Source organism: Rattus norvegicus, chromosome 15 (assembly GCF_036323735.1).
Source record: "Rattus norvegicus strain BN/NHsdMcwi chromosome 15, GRCr8, whole genome shotgun sequence".
NCBI classification, from domain to species: Eukaryota; Metazoa; Chordata; class Mammalia; order Rodentia; family Muridae; genus Rattus; species Rattus norvegicus.
Genome location: NC_086033.1, coordinates 16,768,609 through 16,790,484, shown reverse-complemented (window position 1 = coordinate 16,790,484; position 21,876 = coordinate 16,768,609). Strand labels below are relative to the sequence as shown.

The following is a 21,876-nucleotide window of genomic DNA, read 5'->3' as shown; positions in this document are numbered from 1 at the left end:
AATTAGCTAAGCTTTCACCATAATTATCTTGCATTTCCAGTAACGCTTAAGGAGTAAAAATGGTTAACTCATAAGCTGTCTGGGAAAGTACGTGGTTGAATAATTGTTAATTTTGGTAATTAATAACAATAGCATAATGCTTTACTTTGCTGACTTCATATCAACTTGTTTTGATTTTGCTGTTTCTCCATATGCTTAAATCAAAATACATTGTCTTTTCATTCTTAATAGGCCATTCAAAAATATACTGATTCCAGTCATTAGGCCCTGCTATACAAATGATCCTGGTAGAAATGACAAGATTCTAGATAAACTAAATAGATAATCAAAGTATTGCAACAGTGGTCCCTAGAAACTGGGGTAAGAGAGAGAGAGAGAGAGAGAGAGAGAGAGAGAGAGACCAGACCTCTGTGTTTCTCTTCCCAGTATGGAATAAATCTTTTTCTACTTCTCAAGACTGTTTCTTCTATTGACCTTGTGAGGAAAAGTAGGTAAACCTTGCTTCTAACAGCTATCAGGACTCAGGCCCTGACATTTGCACGTCTGATGAAACTAAATACATGGAGCTTCAAAACCATTATTGGATGGGTGTCCATACCTTGGTGTTATATGTGACTAGATGTGACAGCTTTGCCTCAAGTCATGTTGATGCTATTGTAAGTGTGATTACAGTAGGACCAGGCGAATAAATGTACCCAAACCTAGACTGAAAAAAAGAAAAAAAAACCACAAACAACGTGGAATCCTGTCAGACTTCCTGTAACTTATCCTCCTCTGGAGCTCCATAGAACTCCTCTTTCTGAAGATTACTTGCTTCCTTAGTACATTCTCAAAGCTCAGTGCCAAGAACTATCTTAAAGCTTGCCAAAAAGAGATTCCTGGGCTCTACCCCAGAGAACCTCATTTAATGCTCTGAGTTAGCCCAGAACTCAAGTTTTTTAACCTGTTGACACCTTTCAGCTGTCTAACTTGCAGGGAATGTTTGCTGATGTGTGCAGTGGATGACAGCTGGCGATCAAGATACAGCTGGTATCTTGACCGGAGATATTTAACAACTGGAATCAATTTAGACAATCTCTGTCAACATTGGCTCACATTGAAATCACCTGTAAAGAGCCCTTATCAACAGCGTCATGCCCCCCTCCCACCTTCTCACCCCCAGCTGTGACATACTTGCCAAAAGACACTTGTGTATTCAGTCTAGGGGTGGAATCAGAGAACTTTCTTGCAGAGAACCAACAGCCCAAGGGTACTCGGAGTCAGAAAGGCTCAACCCACCCACCCAGGTGAAGGCGAGGCCTAGACTTGAACAATGCAGTCACAGAAGCAGAGGTTTGCTGAGATAAAAAACCACAGAATCTCCTCCCTCACTGTTCCCCAACACAGTGGAATTAGCCTTGAAGTTACAGCACAAAAACAAGCCTTTCCCTTGGTTTCAGGCTGCTGGCAGAATGATTTAGTAGTTCTATTATCAAAGAAACTCCATTATAATTACAGTGTTTGAATTATATACAAAACAAGAAAAATTCAGAAGGGAAACTCCTTTAATCAAACTGTAAAACAGAACAGTTTCTGGCTACAGTTAAAAGCAAACTCTAAAATGTTAAGAGTCAGCTCTCCACTCCTCTGATTCCTGCTTCTTTCTTAGAAGAGTGACACTACACATTTTTTTCAATTAAACAGTTTGACAATCCGAAGAAACCCACAGTGCATGATTTAATGAGCATATACTGTGTGCCTAGTAATCGGCAGGCTGACAGTTGACTCATTTCATCGTGACAAGAGGGCACTGCACATTAATAGAAAGGTTTCCAGGGTCTCTTTTCATTAAAAAGCTTTACAGTCAAGGAACATCCAACTGTATTGGTAAAGCTGTCACTGGAGGTCCCTGGTGACCTTAACTTTCTGTCACTCTCCAAGTCTTCAAGTCTGGATGATGAAATTCATTTTTAAGAACATAGAACTAACAACAAAATACAGACTGAAGGTTCTTTGGTATTGTCAAGAGGCAGTGGTGCTTTGATACCAATTCCATCAGTAATTCCACAGTGAAAAAATTGTGACCCAGAAGATGTGAGCTCTTCATAATGACAACAGATGTGAATTATTCTTGAAAAGAATGCCAATCGATTACACTATTCAATATTTTAGAAGGAATTCAGTACACTGGAAATATACATATGTTTGTGACAGAGAAATAGTCAAATCTGAATAAAACACACACAGGCTTGGTCAGATTCTACCAGTCCCTTGGAGCTTGGGTTCTTGAATGATAAATAAATATGGAAGGAACAACCACTGTATATGGAGGTCAAAGATACTTTCTGATAATTCCTGGCAGGGTGAGAACACTTAAATTGAACCCACAGAGTCTCAAAGTACGGAGTATGTAACATGCAGTGATAGGCTGATGCCCTTGAGCCTTTTTATCAGCCTGCATGCACAATACAGGAGAAAGCAAGCAATACTCCAGCATCCGTGTAAAATGGAGTTCCATCCAATTCTACCTAGTGCCCAAAAAGAAGAGTTTGGGTCACGACACAGAGCCTCAGCATGCAGTTCATGTCGGACTGTAGCTCGCTCTGTAGTCAGAGTTGGTCTCAAACTTATGATTCTCTCCTCCCAGCTTCCTGAGTGTCAGCATTCCAGGGAGATGCCACAGATCCCAGTCATCATTTTTATGTCAGTGACAGTGATTTTGATGATAGTATAATAAACTTCTGACAAGTTTTAAGCTTACTGATAATCAGACTTTGAAACATGCTGCTTACATCTTTGATCTGTCTTCCAGAAAACTTAGTGAATTCTCCGGTTCGTTGTGTGTTTGCAACCCCATTAACTGGTAGTGGTAAGAGATTTATTTCCCATTTTACTAGATGTATTTTAGTTACAAGAGTTGTCTATAAACTATACATGAAGCAAACTTGTCATTTATATGGTAAGGGAGCTATGGCAAAAGTCTATGTCACTTGAGTCCAGGAAAGGGCTCTTCAAACACAATCTGAAAATGACATAGAACCTCTCTTACAAACTGTGGAATTATAATTTATTGCCTGGATCATAGAGAATATAGAAAAATGTATCTTTTATTTAAAAGGATAGCATTTGGGGATGTCAATGTCTTTATCTCAAATATTGGACAATAACATTTTCCTTAGATTGTTGTGATGACTCAGAGATAATATTTCCAAAGTTAGTCAAGATAGCATCTCATGCTTGGATGCTTGGTTTCATTGTAAACTCTGCCTGCTCTGATTTTAAGATATGAGCGTACCATTGCTGGTCAGAAGTCAAACTTAGTGTGTGGATCTCACACTTCATTTAGAAATCAGGTATGCCACCAAAGCTCCCAGCATGGATCTACATGAGCTGTCTTTCTCTTATGTCACAGAGGAGGGAAATCTAGGATAGTTTCCACAGTCCTTCATTCTTATTATAGATGCATTACAATGTATATTTGATTTGCAGCTTCTCAGCTCAGTATTCAGTTCATCTAGAACGGGGCCATCATCACAGGCCTCTCTCTTAGAAATAGCAAGCTTCCTCATGTTTCCCATCAACTGACCACAGCCAGAGTACGGCCAAGCATACCACTGAGATGTTCTTTTGTCTTCAGGGGAGTCCGTTGAAGGGTACTTCAGTTCTACCAGTGCACACTCTGGCTTAAAAAAAAAATCAGAAAAAGCTTCCCCCAGTATGATGCTGTTGGAGAACCCTTGAAAACAAACTTAGCCTTGAACACCAATACCCATCAATTTCACAGTCTGGGGCAACACACTGAGCCTACCTGAGCCAGGGAGTCCACCAGCTGCTATGAGGGTACAGAGAATGTACAATACTGTTGTCAGCAGCAATACAGTAAGAGCATCAGCTAGAATGGACTTAACATTTTATTTAGTTAAATACGAGCACAGTTGGATTAAATGTCAAAGGCATCTGTCTTGTTCTTGGATTGTGGAATATGCTCAAATACATGATGTGTTGCACGAGGCAAAAACCAATTGAAAACATTGAGAAGAAAGATATAAGCTGTGGGTTACCCCGAGGTCTTCATACCCTCCAACAACTTTCCTTTCACACATGGGCTGATGTCCATTAGCCTGGCTATTCCTTAACCCGGTGAGCCACACAGGCCTCTACTATGATCGACTGCTCCAAAAACCCCACTTAGAAATTCATAAACAGATTTCCCTTGGAATGTTATCAGCTACATATTTATTGATAATTGTTCTGTCTTCTTAACACAATAACCCTTCTGTAAAATAATTTCTCTCTGATAATACTTTTTGTCTTAAAGTGTCATTCCCCTGATATGTAGGAGGGCACTCTGCATGTCTTCTACTGTTTCTACAGCACATCTTCCCCACCAGTTCCCATTAAGCCTACGAGGGTCTTTATATGTAAAGGTTATCTCTCAATATAGTATCATCGTTAATGATTTTTCAATATACTCTGGTACCTATGCCTTTTAGGTAGAATGCACAGGGCCAATTCTCAATATATTGGCAATGCTTGCATTTAGTGATTCGGTTTTGTTTGTTTGATTTGTATCTCTGCTTCTTGTTCTCCTCTTTCTCTGTAAGTTCAAGGCTACATATCAAGTTTCAGATCAGTGAGAACTACACAGTGAGACACCCTGACCCAAACAACAACAACAACAGCAACAACAACAACAATAACAACAATAACGTGAATTTCTCTTTTCTCAATTGACTACTCTTCTTACTGGTTGTCCTGGGAACTAAAATCTCTATTTTTGATCTTTCTACAATATTACTTGGGTTACTTTTATACTATCTCACATAAAAGTTGAAAGCCTTATATCTAAAAGGTCCATTTCTCACCCCAGCATCTTTATCCTGTACTGGTTCGGTGGACTGCAGCTACACACTTTATATCATAAACCCCATGGGACAATGTTGTTGTTCTTGTTCTACACATTTGTAGGATTGTTAAGATAGAAAATGTCTTTTCTATTTGCAATTCTAATGTATTTATCCCTTCCCAAACATTTAAGATTCTCTCTAATGTGCCTCACTTCAGTCTCAGTGGCCTCTTTTGGCATCTCTTGTGCCATAGGCCTTTCAGCAATGAAGCCCCTACACTTTGTCCTATCTGAAAATGTCCTGGTCTTCATTCCTAAAGTATATTTTAACCATGCAAATAACAAGGTTCTTTGGTTTGCATTATTACTGTTTTTCTATCCCCTCTTTACTTTAAAAACACTCTTTTCCTTTAGGCTGATGAGATCATTAGCAGGAAAAGGCTCTTGCAGTCCAGCCTGACTGACTGAGTTTAAGCCCCAGGACCTGGGGACATGGTGGAAGAAATAATGGACTGCTATAAGTCGTCATCTGGCCTCCGTGTGTGTACCACATACATATATTATCATTACCTATCCCTTGCCACAGATATATAAATGCTATTAAAAACATTAAACTATCAGGGTTTTTTTTCTAGACTTTTTCACTTTTGAAAAGACATTTCCCAAAAAAGTAATATGGTTCCTACTAAGACGCATTCTTTACTATATTTAAAAACATGTCATTTCTCCCAGACATACTTTCTGCACAATTCTACCTCTCTTCTTATTCTGTGACTCCAATAGCATGTGTGCTTGACATGTTCTATTTTTTCATACAGTTACCAGGTCCTTGACTCTTTTCTTTGTTCAGACATTTGAATATTGTTTTTCTTTCTGGGCCTAAGAAATACAATTGTCACAGCTCTATCATAGGGTTATTGATGATTTTTCTGGTCACCTCCAAATCCTTCAAGGCCACACAGGAAATTTCTATCTCAGTAGTGATCCCTCTCTACCAATGACTTCCAAAATCTTGCTCAGCATGGAATAAATGTCAGATAATTGCTTTTTCTTTCAAAATTGTCTGCATTTTCCCAGTTCTCTTACGTAGAGTGCAGTTTGAGCTTGTGTTGTGTGAATACACAAATGTAGGTGATATACGAGCAAAGGTCACATTCTGTTTAGTTCTTTGGGGGAAAACGATCTTTTTTGATAGACAAGGAGATTAACTAAATAGAACTGAACAGGGTCTTTGGAAGCTGTTCAAAGCTTGGGTTAGTCTTTGTTTGTTTGTTTGTTTTTGTTTTTCAGACATGGTCTTATTATTTATCCCCGGCTAGTCTCAAATTCACTGTGGAGACCAAGTTGGCCTCAAACTCATACCTGAATGCTGAGGTAAAAGGCATGTGCCACCACTCCAGGTGCTTTAGTCACTTTTAAACTGTGGTCATAATCCTGCGCCTTATAAGCCTTATCCAGGAACTACCCCCCAACTCCCCCGGTGTGGCAACTGTTTACACACAGAATTAGAGAGCATCTCTCTACCTCGTGCCTTCTCAGGAATGTAAGATCACAGTCCAGTGGCCACTACTGCCTCTGAGTCTGTAGTTTAGGTCATCAAGCTTAACGGGCAACTTCTAATAAGAGGTTGATCAGCTCACATGACATTAACTTCAGCCTGCCTTCAGACTAAACACTAAAATAGGAACTCAGTGTTCAAGTTCTGAATTGCAGCTCCACAAAGCACCTGCCTGTTACTTTTGTTCTTCCTCCTTTCGGGTAACTGGGCAAGGGTGGATCTATTTATAATTGACATCCTTGGTCAGGTCTGGCCTATTAAAGCATACCTGGCCATACCACAAGTAGAGATAGAGAAAACACGGAGGGAATAGGTTCTTCCCTATCCTAATGACTCCTTAACCTCTACCCAGTATCTTGCCTAGAAATACCTAGTTTTACTCCTAACAAGAAACAGAAGTCAGGCCTGGTGCTCCCTTGCCAAGGACACAAGGTGACTGGACTAAAATCACAGCTTAACATTAAACACCAAAACATCACACAGACATAGCAGCATCTAATCTCGAGGCAATGAGGTGTGTGCCAGCCATTCCTCCAAAAAGTATCCTTGAAGGACTTTGTCACTCTCTTTTGTGTTACTTGTGTGGCCTTAAATCTCTCCACATTTGCCTCATTTACACAGACACAGGTAATACTCTAAAACAAAATATTGAAAATCCTTCAGTATTACAACACAGAAAGTGTCTCTTTATTTCCATGTGACATTCATGTCTTGACCAGTAGTCATTATAAGTTCCATGTCTTGAAAGCTTCTACACGCAAGGCACCAGCCTAACGACTCTACATCAATTATCCTTTAATCCCTCATAACTGTTCTGTGGGACAATTCCTAAGACCAGTCTTATTTCATGGAGCAGGAAACCAGAGTTCAGAGAGGTTAAGTGGGCTGACTAACATCAAGCAGCAAACAACAAAAGCCATACAGAAACAGCAAAAAAAAAAAAAAATGAGAGTGCTTGAAATGATTAGACATTGTCCTTTATTGTTAGGAGAAAAAGCGAAGGCTAAGCACAGAGGACTAAGTGAGATTTCTAAGCCTTGGAAATCGCTCGTTTTTAATTACTCTCCCCAATAATTGCAGGCTTTCCTTTTTAAACACTTTACTTGCAGTGTTAAAATGCCAAGCAGAATAAGAATACTGAAGACTACACTCAAAGACTCAAGGGAAAGGAGTATGCGGTACCAGTTCTCCGTGGCAAGACATTGCATTTCTTGTCTGTTTTGTAGGTAAATGTTCTGGATAGGCAAAGCATCTACTAGGGAGAATTCATGCATTCAGCAGTGAAAACGGGGGACCAGTCCCACCCTACCATGGATTCAGTGAAGAATTTTAGATGACAAAATAATGTCCATTAGTAGTACACACGATGGAGGCAGTTCTGCCAAATTTGATAAACTTTGCATAAACCCATGGGTTTCAGAGGATTATGGAATGGTAGGAAAGAAGGCAGAGCCAAAGACAAACAGATGTACATCATAAAGTGGATACAGGAGACAGGATCTTAACTGGAGGCAAGGCAAGGTGTGGGTGTCTTTGTCTTTTGGTTCAAGTAGCTGTTCAGTTTGCTCTCTCTCTCTCTCTCTCTCTCTCTCTCTCTCTCTCTCTCTCTCTCTCTGCCAAGACCTAGACATGCAGATATTGCTAAAGGGGAGACATAAGAAGGGATGACAGGGCTGTTTATAAAGAGAGGTTCACTGAGCACATCTTGCCATGAGACATGCTTGTCTGGGACACTAGAATCCAGGCTCACGGTGAGCTCAATTTGGATTATATGAAATACGCTTGTCTATAAGTAAGTAAGTAAATAAATAAATATTGTTAAAACTCAAATAAAATAAACTAACCCATGGACTACATGCTGGGAGAAATGACCAGATTGAAACCGTTGGGCCAAGGCACATGCTTTTGTGTGTGTATGTGTGTGTGTGTATGTGTGTGTGTATGTGTGTGAGTGCATGCACATGCATAAAAATGATCTTTCCTCAACCATCAAAGCATCACAGAAAGCATCCCTACAAGAAAAACTAGTGAAAAGTCTGACATGTAAATTTTTATCTGATATGAGAGACTTTAGAGATGAAAACTACAGACTAATGGGAAAACCCATTTCTTATGCGTATATGCAAAACTAAATGGGCATTTTTGTAGGGATGTGATTGGGCAAAAAGACCATGACCTAGTGGTTTGAGACCTACTAGACTGAGAAGGGGACCTGAGCAAGGCCTCGGGATTCAGTAACTTCTTGGCTCGCCTGTGTACCTTTCCACTGACCTAGGTTTGGAACACACTCCTAGAATGAATTTTATGACCACTGTTAGATATGGTGGGTCAGAAAATATGAAAGGCCAGTTTCACACACAGCACGGGGTGGGGGAATGCCAGTTATACTGCAGCTTTTCTTAGGTTTTATGGCTGATTTTGAGATTCAGGCTTCCAGTGTCTGCCATAGGGAAGGAAGGCATGCAAGAGAAAATTGGAGAGAAGGCATTGCCAACTCCCCCAGCATGCCTAACTGCTATGACCTGGGAGACTGTCCTCTGAGCTTCGTTAATTCATTTCTTCACCTTCAGCTATTTTTTAAAGTTGTATATATGGAGAAAACACTCAGGCATAAAGGGAATGGTTGTCTCCACTTGGTCTTTGAGTTGTGATAAAATTCACCACTCACAGTCCTACTCTGTGTCAGGAGAGTTACCTCTGAGCAAGACCAACTGTGGGAACAAGGACCAGGACATGTGGGGAAAGTGGAGATGGAGCCCACAAAGATTCCCAGGATTCAGACTCCAGAGACCAACACCAGGATGCAGATCTGATTTTATTGTTTAATACCTAAGCTTATATATAGTTTTTCAGCCAACTGGGGTATGACTAGATATTCAAGGGCAAATCACAACACAGCATATGTTGTTTAGTCAAATCTGACTCATCTGCCCATGAGGCCATAGGGAAGGGGCCAGATCACCCAAGAAGATTTCTGTGAAGTCAGGGGAAGCAGCCACTGCAGCCACTGCCCTGACCTCAGGTCCTTTGTGTAGTCTCACCAGTGTGCTCTGTAAGGCAAATCAGGATTCCTCCAGAGGAACCACAGAGGCTTCATACTCTGTCCCACCTCTTCCTCCACAAGGCTCACTTCTACACCCCCCACACCAACCCTCCACTCTTTTAAGGACACATCCCTTGACAGAGGCCTCCTCTTGCTGTTTCTAATTTCATCTCAATTCCGCCATATCCTCAAAGCCACACAAGGCATTACAACTTGACTCTGGACTACTTAACCTTTCTTTTCATACATAAAAATTATCGAATATGTGTGTCTATCTAGTGGGGGAAGAAGAATAAAATGGCATGTCAATCCAGAACGAGTGCAGCTGCACTTCACGGGAAGGGAAGGCAATGCTATCCTTCAGAAAGTGAAGCCGTCATTCTTTTATTTAGCTGACATAATATTTATATTCCAATTGTAAAGTGGTGGCTACAAATAGGAGCAAAGAGAAGGTAAATTCTCTAAGAGAATCTCACTGTAAACTCTTACCATTACAAAAGTTCTATTTATATGCAAAAGAATGTGACTAATATCATACGGGCATCCCCATAGTAGGTCAACTTTATACACTCTTTGCAAAAAATAAAATAAAATTAAGCAAACACTACCGTGTAGATGAGTATACCTCCTTCAGATCCTCAGTGCAAGATGGAGAGTTTTTGCAGAGCAAGTGACCAAGCAGGTTGTCCTAGGACACCTAAAGAAAAAAGAAATTCAGATTGTCATTTCAGTGTCAGTTGGACAATGTCTAGACACAATGTCATGAAATGCCACTGTGAGGAACACTGAACTGGCAAGCCTGCCTTAGGAATTGTTTAAAGGGCTCTATTCATAGTGCGGCTTCTGTAACCATTGTCATAACTCTTCAGGAGGGGGATGTGGCTCATAGGAGTGATGGTGAATCACACAGTACCACACGAAGGCAGTGTCAGAGTGGTACCTTACCTGTCCACAGTCTGATTCCCACCCCAAGGCATTCCTAGATGCAGCATCTGACCTCTTCAAGAATTGGGCAGTCCAAACACTGGATTTTCAGTGAGGTTGACCCAGGGTATAGCCACAAGAACATTTCCCTGGCTTTGTGGAATTCTATGTCAAACCCACTAAAGAGCCACTGTGGATCACCTAACTTCCTGTCCTTTAAAACATTAAAGCCGATTCTAATTGATTACAAGTAAGATGTCCTAGTTAGGGTTTCTATTGCTGTGCTAAGACACCATGGCCAACGTCAACTTGAGGAAGAAAGGGTTCATTTCGTCTTACACTTCCAGGTAACAGTCTATCAATGAGAGAAGTCAGGGCGGGAACTTAAGTGGGGCAGGAACCCATAGACAGTAACCAATGCAGATCACAGGAGGAGTGCTGCTTACTGGCTTGTCTCTCTGACTTGCTGGCCTGCTACCAGTTCTGGGATGGCCCTACCCACAACACTCTGGGACCTCGTACATCAGTCACTAATCAAGAAAATGCCTTTCAGGTTTGCCTACAGCCAGATCGGAAGGGGTATATGGAGGCATTTCCCCTCTCTGGGTTGATTCAAGCTTGTGTCAAGTTGACATAAAGTAGCCAGCACAGAGAACACAGGCTTTAGTACAGCTACCTAGGTTTAGATCCTATGTGGCTGCTCAATCTAATTGATCTTTTCCGTCAAATGGGCATAAGATATGAGGGATGCAATTTAGAGAATTTTGTTTTTGTCATATGAAAGTTACTAAGAGAACAACAGACTCTCATGCTCACAGATGACACAATGACATCCCCAATGGCCAGGTTCTCTCTGCTGCAATCTCTACCTCTACCTTTCCTTCATAGGCCTGATTTTGAAATTAAAATAAAGAAAAATTCCAAAGTCAAAGACACTAGTTCGTCCTCTGGGATTTTTGGAAGAGTCATTATTTTTTTTTAAAGTCGAGTTATTTTGCTCCGTATCATGATACTTTCTCTGCTCATAATGAGATTGAAATAATTCATTCGTTATCCAGCAAATACTTACTGAGGCTATAGAGCTACCACATAGTATTTTCTCTCTCTCTGAAAATAAAAGTCTCACAATCTACCTGTATCCTCATAGGGGGAAAAGAGACAAATAAAATAACTATGTCGTGCGCTTGAGTAATGGTGCTAATGCTCTGGGAAATGTTGTCCTCTCCTGCCTCTCCTACCTCACTCAGAGAGAAGCAGTGGGGGTGGGGGGTAAGAGTGGAAGGAGAGGTGGAGGAGGGGAGAGAAATTGAGACTGAGTTCTAATTTTCCAGGCCCTGAGAAGGTAATAGGGTGGTTGACTAAGATAATCTAATCCTGGTATGGGATGTGGGATGGATCACACTCAGCAGAAGTGACTTACATCACTTCACCATGTGAAGACAGTGACAGAGCAGGAGACTGCCCTGGTGGCAGAGCTAATGTGAGGCTGCTGCCAGGCGAGGGAGGCTAAGTTTTGTTAGCAAGCCACTAGAAGCCAGCGAGAGGTAGGATCCCAACCCCACACCCCCAACCTATCCATTCTCAGGGAACTTTCTCTAAGACATGGCCCTAATGACTTTCTGCTTTCACTTGGACAGTCTTGAGAGCTACCAGACAAAACCATCTCAAGCTTCTCAGTTTGTGGTATGTTTTGAGTGCCACCCTATGAAATGAGCACAGAGAACTCTGGGGAGATGTTTACATTTTTAAACAAGGAGATTAAGAAAGATCTCACTAGGAATAAACATCTCAGGCAGAAGCTGACTGAGAAGCAGAAAGCAGACAAAAAGACAGCTTTGAATAAAGACATTTTCCAGGCAGAGGATGCAGAATGTGCCTGGGAATGTTGATACATTGGAAGGGAAACTGGTGTGGCTGCTAAAAAGAGGACAGAGTGGCAGGGGATGAGATAGCAGGAAGCAGCAGCTCAGAACAATGGGACGCTGTTATCCTTTGGGCTTTTATTTGCTGCAGGGTATGTAGCCACTGTGAGGCTCTGAGTTGCTGGACCAAGAGCTGGTTTGCATTATAGTAAGGTCTCCCTGGCTCATTGGTGAGAATAGACTGAGGATAAGACCTTTAAGAAACCTCTTGTGGAAACCTGAAGAGGAAAACTGCAGCCAGTCTGTGGGGACTAGACGGCTCTAGGCTGTATATTCAGAAGGCCAGATCCAAATGACTGGCACCACACTGGAGGCAGAGGGACACTCCTGACTTCTCAATGATGCAGAGGATTAAAGTAGATAGCAAGACAACTGGACTAACCATCTGAAAAAGTGATCTCCCTAAAGCCAGTCAGGCCAAGGACGCAGGGGACACATTTGGAAGACATAGAGTAAGAAATCAGAATCCATAAGAAATCTCCCAAAGTCAAGAAAAAACCAGAAGCACAGCAGAGAAATGGGAGTTGTTCAAAGAAGAAACTACAATGGATCGTGAGCTTAAGAAGCTCAGCCAGTAGTCAGCAAGAAAATGGAAATTAAAATAATAAGATTTCATTTTCCTTCCATCCCAAGTAGTTAACATGAAAAGGCCTGGCGAAATTCGATGTTGTCCAAGATGTGAGGAAAATAATGTAATATTCCAATTACTTCTGGCAGGATCATGAATTGGAACATTATTCTACTGAGAGCTTTTATTGTATTTATCAAAAGCAGTACTGCATATTCCATGCATAGTGATTCGACCTGGCAGATGTGCAGGGCTCCATAAACACGCACACAAGGAGGTACATGCTAAGGAGAGTATTCTAGTACTTTTTAGTATAACAAAACTTTGCAATGATCTAAAAATTCACCCCAAAAAGGGAAATGGGTGAGTAAAATTTGTTGCACATGTAGTATGTAACAGTCCTAAAGGGAATTGTTGGCTTTATAAACATATATCTCTACACATTTCACATCATAAATAATTATTAAGCAACAAAAAGAACTCAAAGCACACAAACACAATCTTCTAGTGAAAACACATTTACATATGGGAAAATACAAAGAATGGAGGGCTTATGGACACACCCAGATTCACAGGATTTGGGGCAGGGAGTGAATACATCAGAGAGAATAGAGAGTTAAAGAAAAGACAGGAAATTACAGGGAATCTAGGTCCATCAATAAACCTTTTGAAAAAAAAGGGAAAGAAAAAAATAAGCAAAACTCTGAAAAGAAAATCTGCCCAATGAGAAGGAACTTGTCTTGTATACTGGAAATTCAGATGTTTGTGGTCTCATTTTTGTGCCTGTTTGTACCTTACAGGTTTTTGTTTTTGTTTTTTGTTTTTTCAAATAAAAGAAAGAAGGAAAGATGAGTGGAGGGGGCAAGGGGAAAAAGGAACAGAGGAGAGAAGTGGTGTCAAGGAGAAAGAGGGAGTAAAGATGGGGAAAGGAAGCAAAATTGGGTTGGTGGGTGGCAGGGAAGGCCAGAGAGATTAAGGGAGGGCCAGGTCCAGTCAGAGAGAGTAAGGGAGGGTCAAGAAAGGTCACGGAGGGTCAGAGAGGGTCAGGGAGGGATAGTTTGGGTCACGAAGGACCAAATCAGGTCAGAGAGGGTCAGAGAGGGCAAGGGAGGGTCAGGGAGGGTAAGGGAGGGCCAGGTCAGGTCAGAGAGGGCAAGGGAGGGTCAGGGAGGGTAAGGGAGGGTCAGGAAGGGCTGGGTTGGGTCAGGGAGGACCAGGTCAGTCAGGAAGGGGAAGGGGGTGTCAGGGAAGGTAGTGAGGACCAAGAAGGGCCAGAGGGGCTTAGGGGTGGGGCTCAGGGACAGTCTGGGAAGGCCAGGGATGGTCAGAGAGGGCCAGGGACAGCATTCTCTGCATATCTTGGAGTGCATTTAAATTGGTCATAAGAGTTTGCTCTGTTAAAAACAGAATTCCAAACTGTGGAGCATTTTGCTATTGTAGCTTCAGTTTCTTTGTTATTTATTTTGTTTGTGGTACTGGGGATCAAAGTAAGGACCTTAGACTCTCTAGATGAGTGTTCTGCCTCTGCCTTATATGTCCACCCCACAGTTCTGCTTCAGGTTTAAGTAGAGACCAAGATTAAATCACCCCAGGCTGCTTCAGCCTGCAGCACAGTGTGGAAGTTCACCCAGGACAGGAAAACAAATACCATCTGCAGGGAAAAGGAGTCCTGTGCCTGTGCATCCCAGAAAGCCAGAAGTGGCATTAGCACCCTCCTCCACCCCAATTCTTGGAACCACTAACACCAAAGGGAAGAGAGAAGCACAGGTTTGCTGACAGAGTGAACCAAAAAAGTACTCCGTGGACATCTTTCCAACCTTTCTGAAATGCTTGTTGCAATTTTCTAGAATCAAGAGAACAATATGCTTGATTAGTCCTCAGCCGACTTAGCAATTTTACTTTTTTTCAAATTTCTTTCCTTGCAGCCTGTTCATTATTAACCTTATATGTTCTAGGGCTGGAGACAAGAATTCTCCTCCTATAAAGTAGAATCCTCACTTTCAAAAATGAGATTGCTTTAAGGAGAACTCATTTTGGTCACTCATAATCAAAAGATCCTCTCTGAACCTAAGGGGTCACCTGTCAAAGGGCCAGCGTTTGTGAAGAAGGGTCCTTGCCTTCCTGAAGGGAGACTCTACAGAGAAGAAAAACCTTACAGGAGATTTCACCATCATGAAATGCAAGCCTAACCTAAGCCTTCAATTTTGAACCGATAGATACTATTTGTTCGAAGGTGCATTATATCCATGTTTACTTCAGAGGCCTTAGCTTATAACTTTGAAAAGGCAACATACCCTTGAGTACTTTCCATGCAGGCAGCTAGGAAGCAAAGGTACCAATCAAAGGTTGAATTTGATCTCAACTGTTAGGCTCATGTCCTAGTCTAGATATTCAGATGCCACCATTTTTTGTATCAATACACAGATTATGCAGTTTGTACAAATGGTGTAGATTGATCTCTAACAGGAAAACATCAAGGCAGAGGGAGATTTGTGAATGTCACAGATGTAAGTGTGCAATTTTGTGACTTTCATTTGGACAATGCTAAATATGCTTCCACGTGTCGAATGCACTTTTCAGAGCTGCTCTTGCACAGAAAAATTTAATTTGTCTGCCTAAGTGTTCATAATTATGTTGTGTGTGGTGACAAACACTGAGAAGTACTTGCCGAATGTCTACAGACAAATACACAGCAGAGAGCTCTCAGCAGGGGCCATCCCTACTAACAGGATGGGTGATGCTTTTCAATCCCATGAAAATAGGGTCCTCTAGCCCTTTGGTTTTACATTCCCGTTTCTGGATAAAAACATAGCCAAGGGTTCACGGTGAAATGACAAGGAATGAAACTATTTGGAGTTGTCATGGGTTAAACTGTCACATTGTTTGGGACACATGAAGACACAATAATATGTTCTGCCAGATTATAGACCTGGGAATGCTTTTTAGCAAAATATGATCCAATCTTGCATTGTGGTTTAGGATGTGGATTTGGACCCTGAGATTTATAAGTCAAACAGGCACAGGGCTCTACGCAAGTCTTCACACTCTGTTCCCATTGGTAAGCAGAGTTTATAACTCTGCCTTCTCAATGGAATTATAAGGGGATTTCATGATTGATTCATGCAAAGGGTATGCTACATGGTTAAAATCAGGACAGACATCACCATCCCCTTCTGTTCTCATCGGAGTCACCATCATTAAGTTTTAAGGAGATCTCCAATTCCACCCACCATCCTCACTGCCATTCAAGGTTTGCTTAAAACACCACTCACTGCACTGTTTGGTAATTGATTACTTCCGTTCATTTAATGAAGTATTTACTGAGTATGTAAGTGTCAAATTCAATGCTGGGGCCTAAGGTTCTGAAACAATAATAAAATAATAAATCTCCAAAGAACATTTCAAGCTGACACTGGTCAAAAGGGATGATGACTCCTTTTCTTTCAAGCAGAAAGTAGAATGACGGAGGAAAGGAGTGTGTTGGTCCTAGACAAACAAAAAGAACTGTGTTAGATCTTGGACCAGGCGCATGAGGAAGACGAAAGCAGGCATAGCAGGAATGTTTTCTAAGAACACAAACACAGCCCTGCCCCCTCCACTGTTATTCAAAGTCAGCAGAAAACAATATGAGTCATCAGATTTATTGACCTTTGTGGGAATCACTAGATAATGCTGGATTTCAGAGGAAAATCAGTCAAGAAAGAGATGAATCTGGTATCACGTTTACTTCTCAACACCTATTCCTGTGTTTGAGATGTAAGCTACAGTTAGCATTCATCTTGGGGTCAACAAAGGCAACCTGTTATTTATTTTGTTTTCCTATCATTTTTGAGACAAAGTTTTTCTAGGATAGCTTGGAACGTGTATCCAGCTCAGGTTGTCCTGGAATGTGTTGTGTACCAGCAAAAACAGAGAGAAAAACCCAATATCCAAGATCTTTTTTTTTTCTCATTAGAACACCAGTGCTTCACAGGACAAATAATGCCTTCCTGACCAAGATATCTGCATTAAATTTAGTTTATTTCATGGACCTAACAACTCTATTTCCTAGATAATTATTATGTTATATACAATACATGCATATAATAGCCACAAATTCTTTGCAAGTTGATAAAAGGGAAAGGAGAGGAGAGAAGAGGAGAGAAGAGAAGAGAAGGGAAGAGAAAGGAAGGGAAGAGAAGAGAAGAGAAGAGAAGAGAAGAGAAGAGAAGAGAAGAGAAGAGGGGGTGAGGGGAGGGGAGGGGAGGGGAGAGAGAAGTGAGGAGAGGGGGAGGAGGAATAAAGTAGAGGGGAAGGGAGTGGAATGGAGGGAAGAGGCCCGGAAGTACATGTGTCACTGTACCCCTGTCCTAGCATGTGGTGAAGAGCTCCAGTGTGCCTCTTGTAGTTTTCACAGTAGTTTCTCAGTGAAGACTCCAAAGACACAAGCTTCCTGGCTCAATTTAGGTGCATTAGGAATGGAAAAGTCCAGTCAGACCAAAATTCCACCACAAGGCTATAGGAAACCAGAGCGCACGACCCCAATAGTGATGTTTCTTTGGAATATTTCACATATTTGCCAACATTCCCAGTTATGAGAGGTAATGCAGGGTAGGGGAAGTGTTTAGCATGATTTCTATTTAATACCTCAAATGTCCCTGGAGAGCCAGAGATAATCATATGATAAGACAGCATTAGTTATATCTGGAAAAGAGTCCTAATATCAGAATATTTCTCTTTGTTACTCCGGTGCTAGAAAAACCAAGAGAAATGTTGGAGTTTGAACTGGCATCTGATGGAGGGAAGCTTTAAGCTTTTCTATGACAGAATGAGACTATGTTTGCAATTTCCTAATGTTTTCTTGGTTTGGGGGAAGACATAAAAGAAGAATGAAAACCCTGCCTGTCCTTTTGTTTTCCTTGCACAGGGAAAAGAAAATTATAAAATAATCAGTCTGGTTAACTACCAGGAAGACAGAAGTGACTTTAAAAGACATTTTTTCAATACTATCACACTGTGAAGTTCTGGTTTCGTGACTATTTCAATTAAATTCACACACAGATACACATATGTCTTGTATATGCACACATTCACACACACACACACACACATTGCAGCTGAGGAAATACTAAATATCTCATTCTTGAGCCTTACTCAACATGTTAATGAGACCCTTTGATGTAATCTCTGGCCACTCTAGTGAGGCCAATCTACTGTATGCTAAAGTAATTTCACAGCCACAAGCAGTGTACAGCATGCTTCAAGTAGCTTCCATCATGCCTTGATTCTCTGGCCAATGCAAAATCTTGATGGTTAAATTACTTCCGCATTGTCCTAAGAAACTCCCCAGTGCTAACATGTACACAGCTACTCCCCACAACTAATTGCTAAAACTACACAGAGAACGTCAAGCAATAGTACTTGAGGCAACTGTTACTAGTTAAAGATGAAATTCAGAGAGAGAGGGTGGGAGGAGGGAGAGGGAGAGGTTAGGATGGCTGATGGGAGTCTCAAAAGGCACAGGGAGGAAGGAACAGCAGCTGGATAACATGGTCTTTTTTTAAAGGTAAGTTATCCCTTAGAGCAATTACCAGAATGTGAGTGTTCCCCTCATACTTCTCAACCTTACACTCTGAAAAAGGATCTCTTCTAATGCAAGACTAAGAGAGCCAATTACCTCAGCACCAAACCACATCCTAAATCCCTGGACTTGGCAGTTAAATGTTTTTTTTCCTTCCCCTTAGAAACTGTTCTTCCAGAAATCTTCACTAACAACTCTGACTTTCTACATATAAACTCTGAAAAGATGAATGAGAACTAAGCAATTATGCACCAAAGTGGAGAGGGTACTGAGAAGGGCCTACATTCTTAGCTCAACCGCTAAGGAGCTCTGAGGTCTAGTTCATACTTAGAGTAAAAAGCAGCGAGCATAACAATTAACAAATCCAGGGCATTTGGTATGCAGAGCGTGTTCCAGCAGCTGGTTCATTCCCGCACAATAACCTTTTACAGAGGAACTCCATCACACCATGTGACATAACAGCAGGTAAGGAGCATGCTAATCAGCTTTGCCAGGCTGGAACTGAATATCTGAGTCACTTTGAAGGAGTGGCCCATGGCCTTAGAGGCTTCAGTCCATGGTCACTTGGCTGTGTTACTCTGGGCCAGGGGCAGTACAGTGTACCACAGTGGGAGTGTATGGTGAAGAAAGACTGTGCAACTATAATCGCTGAGAAACAAAAGGATAGACAAGAAGGAGCTTGTGTGCCCATATCCCTGTTGAGGACAATCTCTGAATGCCCTAACTTCTTCCAGTTAGATCTCACATCCTGAAGACTCTAGTCCAGCCAAACAGAACTATGGGTTGTGGACCAAACTTGAATACATGAGTCTTGGGAAAACAGTCTTGACCACAGTTGTAGAGAACCGCTCACCTGTGTCCACCAACTGATGAGGTGAGATCAGGATCCCGGCGTAAAAACTCCCACCCAGAGCCCAGCTCTTAGCAACCCACTGCGTATACACGTGTGATAAACCCCTAAGGTGTGCTAGAAAGCTGCTTCCAGCAACCAGGGGCCACAATTTATGAGGCATGATAGCAAAATAGAAACATCTCACCATTAGAGGTTTTCCAGGCCCAGGCAATAGCTTCCTCTTTGAGCCTACAATAACATTACAGATGCTCCTTGGCTTACAGTGGGTGTGGATTCTAGAAAAGCCATCACAAGTTGAAGATACCATTAGTAGACAGTGCATTGACTATTCATCCCAGCTTAGTGACACAATCCCTTCGTGGTCTCATGGAAGATTGAAACCATGCTCATTCCCATGGCCTAGCATAAGAGAGAGAAACATGCCCACGTTGTCACTACCCCAGGAAGAGATCTCCATTGAGAACTTGAAGTCTTGTTTTGTACCTCCATCAGGTAAAAAATCATGAAGCCACATCATCTTAAGTCAGATACCACCTGTACTTATTTTACAGGCTGTCCTGGTGGATATAGAAACTGTGGTCCTTAGCCCGCTGTGAGAAGCCTTGCTCTATGCCTGGCACTATCTAAGCATTTTCCCACACTGAGTTATGAGACATTCACATGGACCTCCCCAACACTGTCCTTTTGATTCCAGTTTCAATGACGAGGAAACGTGGGCAGAATCAGCTACGTGCTGTAAATCATAATCTGTCTCCGCCTGTTTTGTCTCTCTGTCTCTGATTCTTTCTCTGTCTTTTCCGCTCTATGTGTATGTATGTATAGTGCATATCTATGTAATATATATGTATTTGTGTCATGCACATGCAGAGACTAAAGGACAGCACAGGGCATCCTGTTCTTTCTATTCTCTACTTTATTCCCTTGAGATGGTTTTTTTTTTCAACAAACCTGGAACCTTTCTTCTGGCTGGCAGCTAGCAAACTCTCCCCATCGCTGCCATGCCCACAAGCAGTGCTGACATTAGAGGGGCACATGGCCTTGGCTGGCTCTTTACATGGTTCCTGGGATCTAAACTCAGGCCATCGTGCTTATACATCCTTTAAGCTCCTTTCCGGCTCCCTAAATCAACTTCTAAACTATGGATCCTGGATTCTCTTCCTCAAGGAATGGCTCAACACACACTGGATGAACTCACAGTATTAGGCAAATGACATCTTTCCTATGTCCCAATATCTGGGATAATTTAATTCATAGTTCAAGGTAAACTGGAAAATGAAAGAATTCATACGAATATCAAAACAGCCTACTCTGTCATTCAGCAGTGTGTGTGTGTGTGTGTGTGTGTGTGTGTGTGTGTGTGTGTGTGCAATATTTTAACAAACGAGGGCCTCAGGTGTCATACAGGAGTGAGGAACCGAGTCTAAACCCTAGAGCTCACATAAAGGCAAGAGCAGTAATGCTGTATTTGATATGCTGAAGATGAAGTGGGAAACAGAGATAGGATGATCCCCAGATGTTCATGGACCAGTCAGCCTGGATGGTGCATTTGGCAGCACACAAGAAAGTCTTTCTTAAACAATGTGGAAGGCAAAGACTAATACCCAAGGATCCCCTATGATTCCACACATGGACACAAAGGACTGGCACAAAAGCATACATGCCCAGACAGCTCACACACATCAGCTGAGGGACACAGAATCTTTCGTTCACTTGGGGAGTCATTCATTCCCCTTAGGTTGACACCCTGTTGCTCTAAGCTGCACAAACCTGGGTTTCCTGCTCTCACTAGAGAAGAAATCTGTTCTTTATTCATTTAAGAAATTATTTTTTTAAGATACATTTTACTTAACCCAATAGATCAAAAAATATTTCAACATGTAATAAAATTTACGATACATTAAAATTTTTATGTTAAGCATTCAAGATTCAGAGTGTTCTTTATAGTTATGGCCAATCTGAGCTCACAGGGCCTATGAGCGCTGAGGGTCCACATGTCAGTAGTAGCCAGCGTTAGTATCAGTTCATAAAGGTATTAGGGTTGGTTCACACAGTCCTAGTGGAAGTGGTTTAGAAGAGCCATGGTTTATTGGATAATTCTGGTTCCTTTTCTAGAATCGCACCATCCCCCTTCTAAGTCAATCTCTGGCTTTTGAAGCTGCTCCTGTAATTATAGTCATCCATTGCCTAACAACAGGGACACATTCTGATAACAGTTCGTAGGCAACTTCATTCCCATCAAACAATATCGTGTGTACTTATGTAAACTAAGATGGCTACAGCATTTCCAGGAAGGATAAATTTACAGGATCCTGTTCAGATAGGCTATCTCCCATTCAAAATATCAGAGTCCAGTCCACAAACATTAATTTTATTAGTCTTTTTTTCTTGTGCTATTTTAATTAATTTAACCAACTATTTATAGGTATCAAGTTCCTTGGTCAGGAGTACCCACAGGAGGAATGTACCACTCATTTAGCTACTAGATTACTGGAGCAAATTTTTTTTTCCAGTTGGTGGGTATATTTTGTGGGGACTTATTAGCATGTTTTACCCATTTTTCAGTTTTTCTTCAAATTGATATTGGGATTGGTTTATGTCTTCCCAATACAAGAGGCTTTGTTCC

At 41.5% G+C, this 21,876-nt stretch overlaps 1 protein-coding gene across 5 annotated transcripts in view; it reads right to left on the bottom strand.

Moving 5' to 3' along the window:
- Fhit (fragile histidine triad diadenosine triphosphatase) overlaps window positions 1-21,876 on the bottom strand; it is a 1,507,501-nt gene that overhangs the window by 1,082,417 nt on the left and 403,208 nt on the right. For 4 of the 5 annotated variants that reach the window (XM_063274603.1, XM_063274602.1, XM_039093632.2 and 1 more), the window contains 1 exon segment: window positions 10,035-10,123. The gene's annotated coding sequence lies outside the window, so the exon portion shown is untranslated. 5 annotated transcript variants of the gene reach the window in all.